Source organism: Phyllobates terribilis, unplaced genomic scaffold (assembly GCF_046119375.1).
Source record: "Phyllobates terribilis strain yellow unplaced genomic scaffold, ASM4611937v1 Scaffold_4__5_contigs__length_816908805, whole genome shotgun sequence".
Taxonomy (NCBI): domain Eukaryota; kingdom Metazoa; phylum Chordata; class Amphibia; order Anura; family Dendrobatidae; genus Phyllobates; species Phyllobates terribilis.
Window position 1 is genome coordinate 255,975,637 of NW_027362764.1, and position 17,523 is coordinate 255,993,159.

A 17,523-nucleotide genomic window follows, 5' to 3' on the forward strand; every position below is an offset into this window, starting at 1 on the left:
TCTAATGGGAACATGTCATACGTTGTTACTGTGGCCCTGCTCCGTGTGTCTTTAAATTCTTAGTGGGGTTTTTCCTAAAATTGGTCAGCCATTAGACTCACTGCATACCCTATAACTGTATAGCAGACCCTCTCCTTTCTAATGGGAACATGTCGTACCTTGTTACTGTGGCCCTGCTCTGTGTCTTTAAATTCTTAGTGGGGTTTTTCCTAAACTTGGTCAGCTGTTGGACTCACTGCATACCCTATAACTGTATAGCAGACTCTCTCCTTTCTAATGGGAACATGTCGTACCTTGATACTGTGGCCCTGCTCTGTGTGTCTTTAAATTCTTAGTGGGGTTTTTCCTAAAATTGGTCATCCATTGGATTCACTGCATACCCTATAACTGTATAGCAGACCCTCTCCTTTCTAATGGGAACATGTCGTTCCTTGTTACTGTGGCCCTGCTCCCTGTGTCTTTAAATGCTAAGTGGGGTTTTTCCTAAAATTGGCCAGCCGTTGGACTCACTGCATACCCTATAACTAGTGATGAGCGGGCACTAAAATGCTCGGTTACTCGTTGCTCGGGTCGAGCAAATTGGAATACTCGGGTGCTCGACCTGAGCAACGAGCCCAATGTAAGTCTATGGGAAACTCAAGCATTTTCAGGCGGCTCCCCCCGGCGGTCTGCAGAGGCCCTAAATATTGCCCAAATCGATGGGAACAGTGCTCAAATGACATGGGAACAGCATGGGGAAGACTCCTGGAGGCACCTCTGACTCCTAGATCACTGCTGTCAGCAACGTGGTCAGATTATTACACCACTTTTACGGACTCACAATAAAACATACAAAAACAAAAACAAAATGGATTTTCCTTGGAAATATGTTAAGGAACATTCTTTCCAGGGTAATGACTTGTATATAAGGCAAAATAAATAACCAGAAACAAAAATACTCCTCCACAACTTGGGCTATGTTCACACGTAGCGTTTTTGATGCGTTTTTGCACTTTTGAATTGCTTTCAACCAGGACAAGTGCATTCACCAGGAAATGTCATTTTAACATTTTACTACCTTATCTGGCCATGTGGTGTGTGACACATCATCAGACACATGCATACAGTGCTGAAAAGACATGGGAACAGCATGGGGAAGACCTCTGGAAGCATCTCTGACTCCCAGGTCACTGCCTAAAAGTGTGCCCATCATAAGTGATCCTTGGCGCATGCGAAGATACCTCCCGCCATGCACCTGTCGTTGCAGACTTGCAACAATCACCATCCACGTCGTTGTCCCACTGCAGCGTTCAGTTGTCCCTATCCTATTCCTTGGAATGCAAGTGAAAGTATGCAGGCAGCCACCCACCCATCCACAGGCTGCAATAATATACTGCCAAATTTTTGACAGCTGCTTGCACTTGAAATGTGGCCTTTTAGGCTCATGGAGGCGGAAGCTTTTCACAACCTCATGCCGGCGGCGGCCGAGAGTCCATACTCTGTCCCCAGCCGCCACTATATTTCCCGGTATCGCCTCCGCCTTCCACAAGCACGGGTTCCACAACATTACACGTGCCCTCCCCAGTGCACTTACTGGGAAGGACCGCCTAACCACAAACACGCGGACAGGTGAATGTGGCCAGGGACGGTACGGAGCCAGTCCACAACTTTTTTTGCTAAGAGTTGTATTTAGCTCGGTGAAAGGACTGGCATAGAGGGAAACCGTATCTTCCATGCGTGTTATTTCTCCCAGGAAGTCCTGTAATTGAGCTTGTTGTAGAAGCAATGGCAGCCCGTCCAACATCAACTCGCACTTGTCGGTGGAGCTTTGACACACACATCTTTCTTTGTGTCCGGGAACCTTCCCCCACACTTTTCTTTGCCAGGGCTGCTTTCCGGCAGGGTTGGACGGGCTCACGAGAGAACCGGAGACTCCTCCGGTGGCCCTAGCTTCTCCTTCAGGAGAATTCATAGCGCTGAGGTGAGGCTATGATGATGATAGAGGCCACCATCCACTTAGTTTTCTGTTACTTGGAATGCAAGTGGAAGTATGCAGCCGGCCACCCACCCACCCAGAGGCCGCAACACTAAGCTGCCAGATTTCTGGGCAGCTCTTTGCACTTGAAATATGGCCTTTTAAGCTCGTGGAGGCGGAAGCTTTTCACAACCTCATGCCGGCGGTGGCCGAGTGTCCATACTCGGTCCTCAGCCGCCACTATATTTCCCGGTATCGCCTCCGCCTTCCACAAGCACGGGTCCCACAACATTACCCGTCCCCTCCCCAGTGCACTTACTGGGAAGGACTGCCTAACCACAAACATGTGGACCGGGGAATGTGGCCAGGGACGGTACTGAGCCAGTCCACAACTTTTTTGGCTGAGAGTTGTATTTAGCTCGGTGAAAGGACTGGCATAGAGGGAAACCGTATCTACCCTGCGTGTCATTTCTCCCAGGAAGTCCTCTAAAGCTGCTTGCACTTGAAATGTGGCCTGAACATTAGTGCGGGTACTTTTCTGTGGGGATTTTCTTGCCTCCTACCAGCCTGGAATATTTCCAGCAAACTATGGTACGACACCATGGTATTAGCACTGCCCCCAGTACCAGTAGCGAAGCGATCCCCAATTTCCTTCTCAGGAAGTTTGTTTGGTAGACTGAGTGGCTGCACAAATACATTTTCTCACAAAGGAGCTGAAGATAGAGTGGCAGTAGGTGCAAGTTTCTCCAGCCTGTTAGATATTAGAGGGTGAACGGCAGCACATTGGAACAGTGGTTAGCACTGAAGCCTTACAGCGCTGGGATCCTGGGTTCAAATCCCCTCAAGGACAACATCTGCAAGGACTTTGCATGTTCTCCCCGTGTTTGCGTGTGTATCCTCCTCAGTAAAAAAGCAGCCATAGAGTGTCCGGGAACCATCCCCCACACTTTTCTTAACCAGGACTGCTTCTCAGCAGGGTTGGACGGTCCCGCCAGAGAATCCTCTGGTGTGCCTTTGACGCGCCCCCCGGGCCTGTGCTGTGCAGGGGAATACCCGGAGCCGGATCGCTGGGGGTTGTAGTTCTCCGTGGCGGTGACCCGGTCCGTGACCAGGGTGGTCAAACCAGTGGCAGTCTATTGGTATTGTAATTGTCCGACTACGCCACCCGTGGATTGCGGTCAGTGGGGACCGCCGCTGCGCTGCAGACCGCTGAGTCTGATGTTATATGCGCAGCCAAGAATGGGATGACTCAGGGCAGCTAGAGTGAATGATGGTAGTGATGGTGTGAGCGTCCCAGTAGTAATGGTGCTGGTGCGGCGATGAAACACAGAGACGTGTGGTGCAGTTCAGGGTCTTTACTGATGTTATAAGGCAGACCCTCCCGGGAGTACTGGCTAGTATAAGGGGCCTGGTCAGTCTGTGAGCAAGCAGGATCTCCCCTGGTCAGGTGGAGTTGTAGGCCTCCCCGACTATCTGCACTCTTTCATGGCTACCTTGGAATCATGGAATCCCCTGCCGGTTGGATTCTGCTGCTGGACCTGGATGTCCCCACAGCCTCGGACTCCGTGTCCGGGTTTAGTGTCTTCAGCCAAGGCGAGCTTTCTAGCTTCCAGCCTCTGGCACTCGCTCCTGCTTCTACAGAGCTCCTGTTGTAACTCTCCCTGTGTCTGGAACTTCACTCCAGGCTCTGACTAACTTAATCCCGCCCCAGACCAAGTTTATAAGGGCAGATTCCTCCCCTTCCAGGTCTGGGTGGGCCGTGTTGCATGCTTAGGGCTCCTGACCAGAGAAACCTCCCACTTGCTTTCAGACATAATATCTCTATTACTGTGGTAACCAGACCCCTGGGGTTCCACACCTTGACTTCTACCTCAGGAGAGTTCATGATAGCGCTTACTTTGCAGCTGCTATGAGGCTCTTGAGCGGGAGAGAAAGGTTAGCCCTCAGAATAAAATCCTCTGGTGGGCACAATGTTTTTCAATCTGAAACAGCTTCTCAGTGGGAGTTGTATTTCACCACAGCTATATTCTTTAGCACGCTGAAAGGGCTGGCATAGAGGGAAACCGCATCTACCCCGGCTGTCATTTCTACGTCACCAGGTTTCGCCCATTGTCACACACGACCATGCCTGGCTGTATGTTCAGTGGTGAGAGCCACAGATCAGGCTGCTGTGTTACAGCTTTCAACAACTCTGCAGTGCTGGGCGGTTTGTCAATTAAGCATTAAGCATCTTATCTTCAGCACAGCCTGTTGCCGCTTGGTCAAGGCAGTTGTGCAGTGCTGTCAGCTTGTGACTGATGTGATCATTTCGGAGACGGAGGAGGAGGTGCATGAGCTGAACAATGAGATTACATTGAGGTTAAATTGGTGACGCTGTTTTATATACTAAAGAAAGATCCTATTGCTTTGTTTTTTTTTACGTTATTTTTTAAGACAAATGCATTCACCGGGAAATGTCATTTTAACATTTTACAACCTTATCTGGCAATGTGGTGTGTGACACATCATCAGACCCATCCTTTTTTATTTATGATGGAGGGACTCTAAAAGTCATAAAGCCTATTTTTACAGGGACATCAGATGGCCCTTACTATTCTTAAAAGGCCAGCAGTCGGCCGTAGCTATTGTTAGAGAGCCATCAGCCGGCTATGCTTTGTTGTTCCCATTATTAACAAGTGGGCCTCCTATATTGTTATTGCGTATCCAGTGACTGCAAGGGCTGCCAAAAATTTGGACGCAACCCAATACCCTTTTGAAGAGACATAGAGGAGGGTCTCAGTAAAAAAAAAATTCCCATTATAAAGGAGCGGGCCTCCTATAGTGCTAATGCCCATGCTGTGACTGCAAGGGCTGCCAAAATTTGGGAAAAACGCCACTAAGAATTTAAAGACACATAGAGTAGGGCCACAGTAACAAGGTACGAAATGTTCCCATTAGAAAGGAGAGGGTCTGCCATACAGTCATAGGGTATGCAGTGAGTCCAACGGCTGACCAGTTTTAGGAAAAACCCCACTAAGAATTTAAAGACACACGGAGTAGGGCCACAGTAACAAGGTACGACATGTTCCCATTAGAAAGGAGAGGGTCTATTATACAGTTATAGGGTATGCAGTGAGTCCAATGGCTGACCATTTTAGGAAAAACCCCACTAAGAATTTAAAGACACACGGGGCAGGGCCACAGTAACGATAAATTCCCATTAGAAAGGAGAGAGTCTCCCATAGTGTTGGCCTATGTAGTGAATGCAAGTGCTGCCAAAAATTTGGAGGCACTTCAATGCCCCTTGGAAGAGACGTGGAGGAGGGCATCATAAAAAAATGTTCCCATAAGAAAAGAGCGGGCCTCCTATACTTGTAATGCCCATGCACTAAGTGTATGGGCTGGCAAACATTTACCCCTGGAGGGTATACATGAACATACTGTATAAAAAAATTTTTTCACGGGCATTAGAAACACTCTTTAAAAAAATTATGTGGGTGTTGCATCACGGACCACGGTCACCCTGGTGATATGGTGGCGGAGGATGAGGAGAAGGAGGAGGACAAGAGCAAATAGACAAAATCAGGAAGCGTATACCCACGTGTGGGTGTGAAAAGGTGCATGGGAATACACCTCCCAAGAAAAGACACTGGATTTGAGTTTATGTTACGCTGCTATCAATCGGTGGTGTTGAGAAGTCTGGCCCAATCCAGCCCTTGTTCATTTTTATAAGAGTCAGCCTGTCAGCATTATCAGTTGACAGGCGGATGCGCTTATCAGTTATAATTCCACCAGCGGCACTAAAAACCCGCTCTGATAAAACTCTGGCGGCAGGGCAGGCCAGGACCTCCAAGGCATAGAGAGCCAGTTCATTCCACATATCCAGCTTGGATACCCAATAATAATAAGGCACAGAGGAATCACGGAGGACGCTGGTACTGTCGGCAAGGTACTCCCTCAGCATCTTTCCAAACTTTGCACTCCTTGTGAGAGTACCCCGCACCTCAGGGCGTGAGCGATGGGAGGGTCTGAGAAAACTCTCCCAGAACTTTGACAGTGTTCCCCTGCCTCTGCTGGATTGAAGTTGTGTCTCTCTCGCCTGTACTCCTTGGTTGTCCAGCAAAGTGTGCCCTCTGCCGCCAGCGTTTTCAGATGGGAATTTTTTTAAAAGTTCCACAACAAGGGCCTTCTGGTACTGCCCCATTTTTGTAGACCTGTCCGCCTCAGGAATAAGAGATATAAAATTCTCCTTGTAGCGTGGGTCTAGAAGTGTCACCAACCAGTAATGACTGTCACCCAAAATTTTGAGAACGCGAGGGTCATGGGAAAGGCAGCGTAACATAAACTCAGCCATGCGTGCCAGACTACTAACAGGCAAGACTTCCGTGTCCTCACCAAGAGGATTACTGACCATGCTCTCCTCCTCCTCCTCCTCCTCTCTGTCCTCTGGCCATCCACGCTGAACAGACGGTATGACAGCTGTGCAGGTAGTACCGTCTATAGTGCATGAAACTAGCTGTTGTCCTTCCTCCTTCTCCTCCTCTTATTCATTGTCACCCAATCCACGTTGGGATGAGATGAGGCTTGGCTGTGTGTAATCACCCTATATGGTTCCTTGCTCCATCTCATCGTGCTCCGCCTGCAATGCATCCTCTTTGATTGTGAGCAGAGAGCGTTTCAGAAGTCAGAGAAGCGGGATGGTGACGCTGTTTATGGCGTCATCGCCGCTCACCATCTTGGTGGAGTGCTCATAGTTTTGGAGGATGGTACATATGTCTGACATCCATGTCCACTCCTGAGGTCTTATGTGTGGAGTCTGAACTGAATACCGACGGCCTTGTTGATGCTGGTACTCAAAAACTGCCCTCTTCTGCTCACAAATGCTTCCCAACATCTGCAGTGTAGAGTTCCAATGTGTGGGGACATCACACACCAGTCTGTGAGCTGGAAGTTGCAAACTGTTATGTTCTGCTACCAAAGCTAAGGAAAGAGAGGAGATCTGTCCCTACTATAGGACTCAGCTGAATCCCTACGATGTAACAGGGAACCTGATCCTGCGATCAGACCTGCTAAAGTCCTAATCTAGTCTGTACGGAGACCTATAGATGTGGGGAGGGAATCCCTACAAGTACTAAGGACTGGGAGGAATATGGGACACCTCCTAACAGAAATAGTAGCAAACAGACGAACAAACAAAATAGATAGAACATAGAGGTCCGTAGACCAAGCAAACTAACAGAGTTAGATACAGAGCACAGGCTAGCTAGAAAGTAGATATACAATGAAGTCCAGCAAAGCCAGAAGGGCGGAGCAGGATTAAATAGGCCAACAAGGTCATGTGACCAGCAAAGGAAAAAAACCTAACAGCAAGGTTCTAACAGTACCCCCCCTTCTAAGAGGATCCTCCGGATCCCCTAGGACCAGGCTTATCAGGAAATCTCCTGTGAAACGCTCTGATAAGTCTGGACGCGGAAACATCATCTGACCTCACCCAAGAGTTATCCTCGGGTCCGAAACCTTTCCAGGCCACAAGATACTGCAAACTACCTCTATACCGTCTAGAGTCAAGGATGCGAGAAATTTCATATTCCCCGTCCTCCACCACCGGAGGAACAGAGGCAGAGGCGTCACCATCCGACACAACAGCTTTTTTTAACAGAGAGACATGAAAGACCGGATTAATTCTCCAGGAGGTAGGAACCTCCAACCTAACAGCAGATTGGTTGACAACCTGAAGCACCTTAAAGGGCCCTACAAACTTGGGACCCAATTTCTTAGAAGGAATCCTCAACCGCAGATTCCTAGAGGACAACCAAACCATGTCACCAACAGCGAACAAAACCTCCTGTCGTTTCCTATCAAAGTAGTCTTTAGATTTTCTGTTGGCCTCCTGAAGATTACCACGCACATCCGTCCAAACTCTTTCCAAATCACCGGAAAAATTCTCCTCCTCAGGCACGGCAGATCCCAACTTGGAGAACGACCCAAACGACGGATGTCTCCCAGAACAACAAAAAAATGGCGAACAACCAGCAGAAGAAGATGTATGATTGTTCAGAGCAAATTCGGCAAGTGGCAGAAACTCAGACCACCCCTCTTGATTGTCTGCCACAAAACAACGCAAGAACTGCTCAACATCCTGGTTTTTCCTTTCTGTCTGGCCATTAGATTCAGGATGATATCCGGACGAAAACGACAAATGAATTCCCAACCTGTCACAAAAGGCACGCCAAAAACGAGCCACGAACTGAGGACCCCTATCAGAAACAATGTCAGTAGGAACGCCATGAAGTCTGACAATTTCCTTGACAAAGGCCTTAGCGAGAGTTTTAGCGCAGGGCAGTTTGACGAAGGGAACCAAGTGACACATCTTGCTAAAACGGTCCACGACCACCCAGATGACAGTAAAACCCTCAGAGGGGGGAAGGTCAGTTATAAAGTCCATAGCCAAATGTGTCCAAGGAGCACTGGGGACCTCCAAAGGACAAAGCAACCCCGCAGCAGGAGTATGTGAGGACTTAGATCTAGCACATATAGTACATTGGCGCACCCACTTAATGACTTCCTTCTGCCATCCAGGCCACCAAAAACTGCGACCCACCAGTCTCTTGGTCTCAGAGATTCCGGGATGACCTGCCAACCGAGATTCGTGACACTCAACAAACAAATCTCTCCTAAAGGTCCCAGGCACAAACAACCTCCCATGAGGAGTGTTAGATGGGGCATTCTCCTGAGCTTTAAGAATCTCATCTTCCAAAACGGAGTCTAAAGCAGCTATCACAACACCTTCTTGTAAAATGTTTTCCTCTTTCTCAGCACCGACTATGGGAGAAAAACTGCGAGACAAGGCATCCGCCTTAACATTCTTAGTACCAGGGATGTAAGTAACGGAGAAATTAAACCGCGAGAAAAACAGTGCCCACCTAGCCTGACGGGCATTCAGGCGCTTGGCAGCATCAAGATATATCAGATTTTTATGATCCGTAAGAACCTGAACGGGAAATTCCGCACCTTCCAAGAAGTGGCGCCAGTGTTCAAATGCGAGTTTAATAGCCAATAATTCCCGATTACCAATATCGTAATTCAATTCAGTCTCCGAAAAATTTTTTGAAAAAAAGGCACAGGGATGTAATCCATCCCCGTTATCCTGAGACAATACTGCGCCAACCCCCACAGAGGAAGCATCAACCTCAACCAAAAACGGCCTAGTAACATCAGGCTGCATAAGGATGGGAGCAGAGGTGAACCTCTCTTTGAGATACACAAAAGCTTCAATGGCCTCAGAAGACCACTGAACCGCATCAGCACCTTTCCTGGTGAGATCAGTCAGAGGTTTGACAATACTAGAAAAATTTTTTATGAATTTTCTATAGTAATTGGCGAAACCCAAAAACCTCTGTATCGATTTCAAACCAATAGGCCTAGGCCATTCCTGCACAGCCTGAACCTTAACCGGATCCATCTCAAAACCTTTGCTGGAGATAATGTAGCCCAAAAAACTAATTCTCTGTACAGCGAACTCACATTTCTCCAGCTTAGCAAAAAGCGAATTGTCCATTAATAACTGTAATACCTCACGCACGCTCCGCCAATGAGACTCCAGATCTGGCGAATAAATCAAAATGTCATCCAAATACACAACCACATTTTTACCGATCAAAGGTCTAAGGATGTCATTAATCAGATTCTGAAAAAATGCAGGAGCATTAGTAAGACCAAAAGGCATAACCAGATTCTCAAAATGACCCACAGGAGTGTTAAAAGCAGTCTTCCATTCATCACCCTCCTTCATGCGCAACAGATTGTATGCCCCCTTAAGGTCAATTTTAGAGAACCACTTGGCCCCCAATAACTGGTTAAACAGATCAGGAATCAATGGCAGTGGGTAAGGATTGCGTACCGTAATTTTGTTAATCTCACGAAAATCCAGACAAGGACGTAAACCGCCGTCCTTTTTTTTTTACAAAAAAAAATCCAACCGCCACAGGAGACTTAGAGGGCCTAATGTGACCGGCGGCCAAGCTTGTCTGTATGTATTCCTCCAAAGCCTTCCTCTCAGGAATAGTAAGGTTAAATAAATGACTCTTAGGAAGAGTCGCTCCAGGGACAAATTCAATAGAACAATCATAGTCTCTATGGGGAGGCAAAACCTGCGATTCTTTCTCAGAAAAAACTCTCCAAAAATCCTGAATAGGAACAGGCAATTCTCCCCTATCCAAAGCTGCAATACGCCCATTACAACACTTGTCATAACATTTATGGCTCCAGGATTTAATTTCACTGGTAGACCAATCCAGTACAGGATTGTGAAATTTTAACCAGGGCAAACCCAATATTACTGGAGAAGGCAAGTTATTCAACACTACCAAATCCAATTTCTCATGGTGAACACCATTAATAGTGAGAGGAAATTCACTGACCTTGAGAGTAATATTCTTCAAAGGGGAACCATCCACAGAAACCACAGCAATGGGGGATGATAAAGGTTCAGGTTTTAAATTGAGTTTTTCCACGAATCCCCCATCAATTACATTCAGTGTAGACCCGCAATCAACAAACACCCGAAATTCCATTAATTTTTCCTGAGCAATCGTGGAAGCAGCTAAAAATATACCCTTGGAATTTAAACAGGCAATACGGGCGTGACTGACCATTTTTTTTTCTTTCTTCATACGAAGCTCACAGCCTTTAATCAAATGACCAGATTTTCCGCAATAGAAACACAAGCCTTCCGAAAAACGACGGTCTTTTTCTTGAGAGCGAGGTGCCACCGATCCAATCTCCATCGGTTCACCACTGTTAGTACACACATTGTCATAACCAGAAACTGACATAGCAGAGGATTTGCTCTCATTAACCCTAGCACGCAGTCTTCTATCCACCCGTATAGCTAATTGCATAGCCTGTTGCAAATCCTCAGGTGTAGGATAAGCAATTAGCAGGTCTTTAACCCTTTCACTGAGCCCAGCAAGAAATAGACTTTTCAGAGCAGAATCGTTCCACCCTGTTTGAGTGGACCAACGACGAAAATGTGTACAATATTTTTCCACATTACCTGATCCTTGTTTTAAACGTCTCAACTCAGTCTCAGCTGATGCGACACGGTCAGGATCATCATATAATAGTCCCAAAGCAGAAAAAAAACTATCCACTGATCTGAAGCATGAATCACTAGGTTGCAAAGAAAAGGCCCACTCCTGAGGCTCTTTGCACAAAAGTGACATTATGAACCCTACGCGCTGGGATTCATCCCCAGAGGACTTAGGTCTCAAACGAAAATACAATAAGCAAGCATTTTTAAATGAAAAAAATTCTCGGTGTTCACCAAAAAATAAATCCGGCAAACATACCTTAGGCTCCAAGAAATGTGCTCCAGGACAGTTACTCACGTGCTGACGGAGCTCGGCCACCTCCAGAGAGAGTCCCTGCAGGCGATGAGCCAAATCCTGAACCGACACCATGATGGAACAGAAAAATCTTTCCTTAGAGAATTTGCTGGCTGGACTTACTGTTATGTTCTGCTACCAAAGCTAAGGAAAGAGAGGAGATCTGTCCCTACTATAGGACTCAGCTGAATCCCTACGATGTAACAGGGAACCTGATCCTGCGATCAGACCTGCTAAAGTCCTAATCTAGTCTGTACGGAGACCTATAGATGTGGGGAGGGAATCCCTACAAGTACTAAGGACTGGGAGGAATATGGGACACCTCCTAACAGAAATAGTAGCAGACAGACGAACAAACAAAATAGATAGAACATAGAGGTCCGTAGACCAAGCAAACTAACAGAGTTAGATACAGAGCACAGGCTAGCTAGAAAGTAGATATACAATGAAGTCCAGCAAAGCCAGAAGGGCGGAGCAGGATTAAATAGGCCAACAAGGTCATGTGACCAGCAAAGGAAAAAAACCTAACAGCAAGGTTCTAACACAAACGCTGCTGAAATACTGCAAGGGCGGCGGAAGCTGTAGCTGACTTTCTAAATTGGGCACACAGGCGGCGTACTTTAACAAGCAGATCCGGCAGCTCCGGGTAGGATTTGAGAAACCTCTGAACCACGAGGTTAAGCACATGGACCAGGCATGGTACGTGTGTGAGCTCGCCTCTCCTCAGAGCCGCCACCAGGTTCCGGCCATTGTCACACACGACCATGCCTGGCTGTAGGTGCAGCGGTGTGAGCCACAGATCTGCCTGCTCTTTCAGAGCTGTCCACAACTCTTCAGCATTGTGCCGTTTTTCAGCTAAGCATATTAGCTTCAGCACAGCCTGTTGCCGCTTGGCCGAGGCAGTGTTGCTGTGCTTCCAGCTTGAGACTGATGTGGTCATTTCGGAGATGGAGGCTGAAGAGGAGGAGGAGGCTGAGGAGGATGAAGTGCAGAAGCTGTAGACCGTGGGGGCGACCCTGATTGACCTAGGGCCCGCAATCCTTGGCGTCGGGAGGACGGCTAATGTTTTGGGACACGTGCTTGTGTAATGCGGGGATGGCACACCGGGAGAAATAGTGGCGGCTGGGGACCGAGTACCGATGAACGGCCGCCGCCATCAGGTTGCGGAATGCTTCCGTCTCCACGAGCCTAAAAGGCAACATTTCGAGTGCAAGCAGTCGTGAAATGTGAGAATTTAGTAGTGTGGCTTGTGGGGTGTTGGCTGCATATTTACGCTTGCGTTCCATTGACTGGGGTATGGACAACTGAACGCTGCGCTGGGACAAGGACATGGACATGCTTCCTAATGCTGCTACTTGAGAGTGTTCAATGACAGGTGCAGCGCAGGAGGCGTCTTCATATGCACCATAGACAGGTAATTGGCTTGCATGCACAACAGCGGAAGAAGCAATGGTGCCACCCACAGACACTGTATCTGGATACTGGGGTTCGGCCCACAAAAATTGGGTGCTTTGCTGCCATGTGCCTGATCATGCTGGTGGTGGTCAGGCTAGTCGTTTTGCCACTCCTGCTGATGCTGGCCTGGCAGGTGGTGCAAATAGCCTTTTTGGGGTTATCGGCAGAATCTTTAAAAAACAACCATACTCGGGAAGACCTAACAGTTGTACTGGCAACTTCCTTCATGTTGGTGTTATGGGGAACGTTTGCCTGCCTTCTGTCTGCGGCCACCACAAAGCTTCTTCCCGCCTGTTGGGGTGCTCCGCCTCCCTCCCCCTGTGTGCTGCTGTCCTCGCTCTGCATGTCCTCCTGCCAGATTGGGTCAGTTACTATATCATCCACCACCTCGTCTTTCACTTCCGCACCCTGGTCCTCCTCCTCACTTTCTGGCAATTGTGTCTCATCATCGTCCACCTCTTGTGACACTTTCCCAACGTCGCCATCGCGTGACCGTGGCTGCTCAAATATTTGGGCATCACTGCACACTATCTCCTCTTGCCCCGCTTCAAGTGGACCGGGCGAGAGGCCCGAATCTATAAATGGAAAAGTGAACAGCTCTTCAGAGTGTCCAAGTCTGGGATCAGTTGTCTCTGGGTACTCGGCATGGTGGGAGGAAGGAGGATCAGGGCGAGGAATATGCGGTCCAGACTCACGGTTACTGAGACTTGACCGTGTGGAAGACAGGGTGGTGGTGGTGTTGGCTAAGTGACTGGAAGCATTATCCGCTATCCAACCAACAACCTTTTGACACTGCTCTGGGTTCAATAGTGGTGTGCTGCGGTCCCCTAGAAATTGGGACAGGAAGGTCAGGCGAGAAGTGGGTGATTGTTGCGGCACAATTTCGGCTTGCCCACGGCCTTGTCCTCGGCCTCTGCATGCACCATTACCATCAAGTCCAGTTCTCCATCGCTTGCCAAGTGCCTTGCCCATTTTAAATGGAGGACAGCATCTTCACGCTCACTACAAATGACTGAGTTTGGAGCAAACTTTTATGTGATCCGTGTGATAGAGAAACGAGTTTTAAATACCTGGCCTGTAGGTAAGTAGTTTGAACAGCAAACTGCAGTGAATTGCTTCAATGACACACTAATGGAAATATTTAATGGAGGCCAGAAATGGCAGTATTTTCTGACAACGTATATGTGATCCGTTTGATGGAGAAAACATAGTTTAACCACTTCGCGCCAGAGCCTGTTTTTGCCTTCGTGACCGGGCCAATTTTTTCAATTCTGACCACTGTCACTTTATGAGGTAATTACTCTGGAATGCTTCAACGGATCCCCCTGATTCTGAGATTGTTTTTTTGTGACATATTGTACTTCATGAAAGTAGTAAAATTTCTTCGATATCACTTGCGTTTATTTGTGAAAAAATCGGAAATTTGGCGAAAATTTTTAAAATTTTGCAATTTTCAAACTTTGAATTTTCATGCCCTTTAATCAGAGAAATATATCACACAAAATAGTTAATGAGTAACATTTCCCACATGTCTACTTTACATCAGCACAATTTTGGAACCAAAATTTTTTTCTGTTAGGAAGCTATAAGGGTTAAAAGTTGACCAGCGATTTCTCATTTTTACAACAAAATTTACAAAAACATTTTTTTAGGGACCACATCTTATTTGAAGTGACTTTGAGGAGCCTTTATGACAGAAAATACCCAAAAGTGATACCATTCTAAAAACTGCACCCCTCAAGGTGCTCAAAACCACATTCAAGAAGTTTATTAACCCTTCAGGTGTTTCACAGGAATTTTTGGAATGTGGAAGAAAACAATGAACATTTAACTTTTTTTCACAAAACTGCTAATTTAGCCTCAAATTTTTAATTTTCACAAGGGCAGCCAGAAAAAATGGACCCCAAAATGTGTTGTGCAATTTCTCCTGAGCACGCTGATACCCCATATGTGGTGCAAAGCCACTGTTTGGGCGCACGGTATGGCTCGGAAGGTAAGGAGCGCCATTTGACTTTTGGAATGGAAATTTGACTGGAATCGATAGCGGACGCCATGTTGCATTTGGAGAGCCCCTGAGGTGCCTAAACAGAGGAAACCCCCAACAAGTCATCCCATTTTGGAAACTAGACCCCTCAAGGAACTTATCTAGATGTGTGGTGAGCACCTTGAACCCCCAGGGGCTTCACAGAATTTTATAATGTTGAAGGGTGAAAATAAAAAAACACATTTTTAACACAAAACTGCTACTTTAGCCTCAAATTTTTAATTTTCACAAGGGCAGCCAGAAAAAATGGACCCCAAAATGTGTTGTGCAATTTCTCCTGAGCACGCTGATACCCCATATGTGGTGCAAAGCCACTGTTTGGGCGCACGGCATGGCTCGGAAGGTAAGGAGCGCCATTTGACTTTTGGAATGGAAATTTGACTGGAATCGATAGCGGATGTCATGTTGCATTTGGAGAGCCCCTGAGGTGCCTAAACAGAGGAAACCCCCAACAAGTCACGCCATTTTGGAAACTAGACCCCTCAAGGAACTTATCTAGATGTGTGGTGAGCACCTTGAACCCCCAGGGGCTTCACAGAATTTTATAATGTTGAAGGGTGAAAATAAAAAAACACATTTTTAACACAAAACTGCTACTTTAGCCTCAAATTTTTAATTTTCACAAGGGCAGCCAGAAAAAATGGACCCCAAAATGTGTTGTGCAATTTCTCCTGAGCACGCTGATACCCCATATGTGGTGCAAAGCCACTGTTTGGGCGCACGGCATGGCTCGGAAGGTAAGGAGCGCTATTTGACTTTTGGAATGGAAATTTGACTGGAATCGATAGCGGACGCCATGTTGCATTTGGAGAGCCCCTGAGGTGCCTAAACAGAGGAAACCCCCAACAAGTCACCCCATTTTGGAAACTAGACCCCTCAAGGAACTTATCTAGATGTGTGGTGAGCACCTTGAACCCCCAGGGGCTTCACAGAATTTTATAATGTTGAAGGGTGAAAATAAAAAAACACATTTTTAACACAAAACTGCTACTTTAGCCTCAAATTTTTAATTTTCACAAGGGCAGCCAGAAAAAATGGACCCCAAAATGTGTTGTGCAATTTCTCCTGAGCACGCTGATACCCCATATGTGGTGCAAAGCCACTGTTTGGGCGCACGGCATGGCTCGGAAGGTAAGGAGCGCCATTTGACTTTTGGAATGGAAATTTGACTGGAATGGATAGCGGACGCCATGTTGCATTTGGAGAGCCCCTGAGGTGCCTAAACAGAGGAAACCCACAACAAGTGACCGAATTTTACAATCTACTCCTCTGTATAAATTAATCTAGTGGTGGGAAAATAAGTAGATAGGTAAATGGTCACTAAACCCATAGATGAATTCCCACAGAGGTGTCATTTCCATAATGGGGTCACTTCAGGGGGGATTATGCTGTTCTGGCACTTTTCAGAGTACCAGAGCTAAAGAATCCCCCCTGAAGTGACCCCATTTTGGAATTGACACCCCTCTGGGAATTCATCTATGGGTTTAGTGACCATTTTAACTCGATGGATGATTTCCAGAAACAAGCACGCAATGGAAGGTTTAGATTCTGGAGAACCCCCCCTGGAAATTAAGTGAGCTCTACTCGAATATGTCATTCACTAAATGAACCAAATGTTTGAATGACAAATTGGGATACATTTTTACAGTTTAAAAACGTGGTTCTGTGTGGTAGATTTTAAAGCAGTCAGTGACTCATAAGGCTGGCAATGATGGGCATTGTGGGCAATAGTAGCGGGTATCACGCCTCATTCCTCTCTTAGTACATACACGACATCTTTTCTGGGGGTTCCTTCTTGTTTCCGTTGCTGGAATAAGTGCAATAAAATGTCGCTCAGTGAGTCTTTTCACATCCTCAGATTCTAATGGATGAGAGGGGCTAACACTTTGAAAGACAAGATTTTCAATTACCTTTTCTTGATAATCAAGAAAAGGATCTGAATTTCCTGCTTTTTTGTACAACACAAAAGAATTGTATGTGGCCACCTGAAACAAATAAATAACCAACTTTTTATACCAGGTATAGGACTTTCTTGATACCTGGTATGGCTGTAGAACCTGGTCTGCAAGGCCCACACCCCCCATGTGTTTGTTGTAGTCAATGACTGACACAGGTTTTTGCTTCGGAGTGGTGGATCCTAGTTCTACAGTGGCCCTTGTGGCATCTGTGTGGATCGAGCTGAGGACAAAAATATCCCTCTTATCCCTATATTTCAGGGCAAGCAGCTCTCCGTTGCGTACAGCCCCTGACTGCCCCTTTTGAAACTTTTGGTTGACCAATGGTTGTGGAAACCCCTGACGGTTTTTACGGATGGTCCCACAAGCCCCGATGTTGTGTTCAACCAGACTTTTAAATAGGGGTATGCTGGTGTAATAATTGTCCACATATAGATTGTAGCCTTTTTGAAAAAATGGACTTATCAGCTCCCAAACAATTTTTCCAGATGTCCCCAGATAAGTAGGGCATCCTGGTGGGTTTAGTTGGCTGTCTTTCCCCTCATATATGCGAAAAGCGGATGTGTATCCGGTTGAACTTTCGCACATTTTATAGAGCTTTATTCCAAACCTTGCCCTTTTAGATGGGATAAATTGCTTGAGGTGCAGTCTTCCTTTGAATTTTACAAGGGACTCATCTATAGAAATATTTTGTGTTGGGGTGTAGAGGCATAAGAATTTTTCTGACAAATTTTCAATGATGGGTCTAAT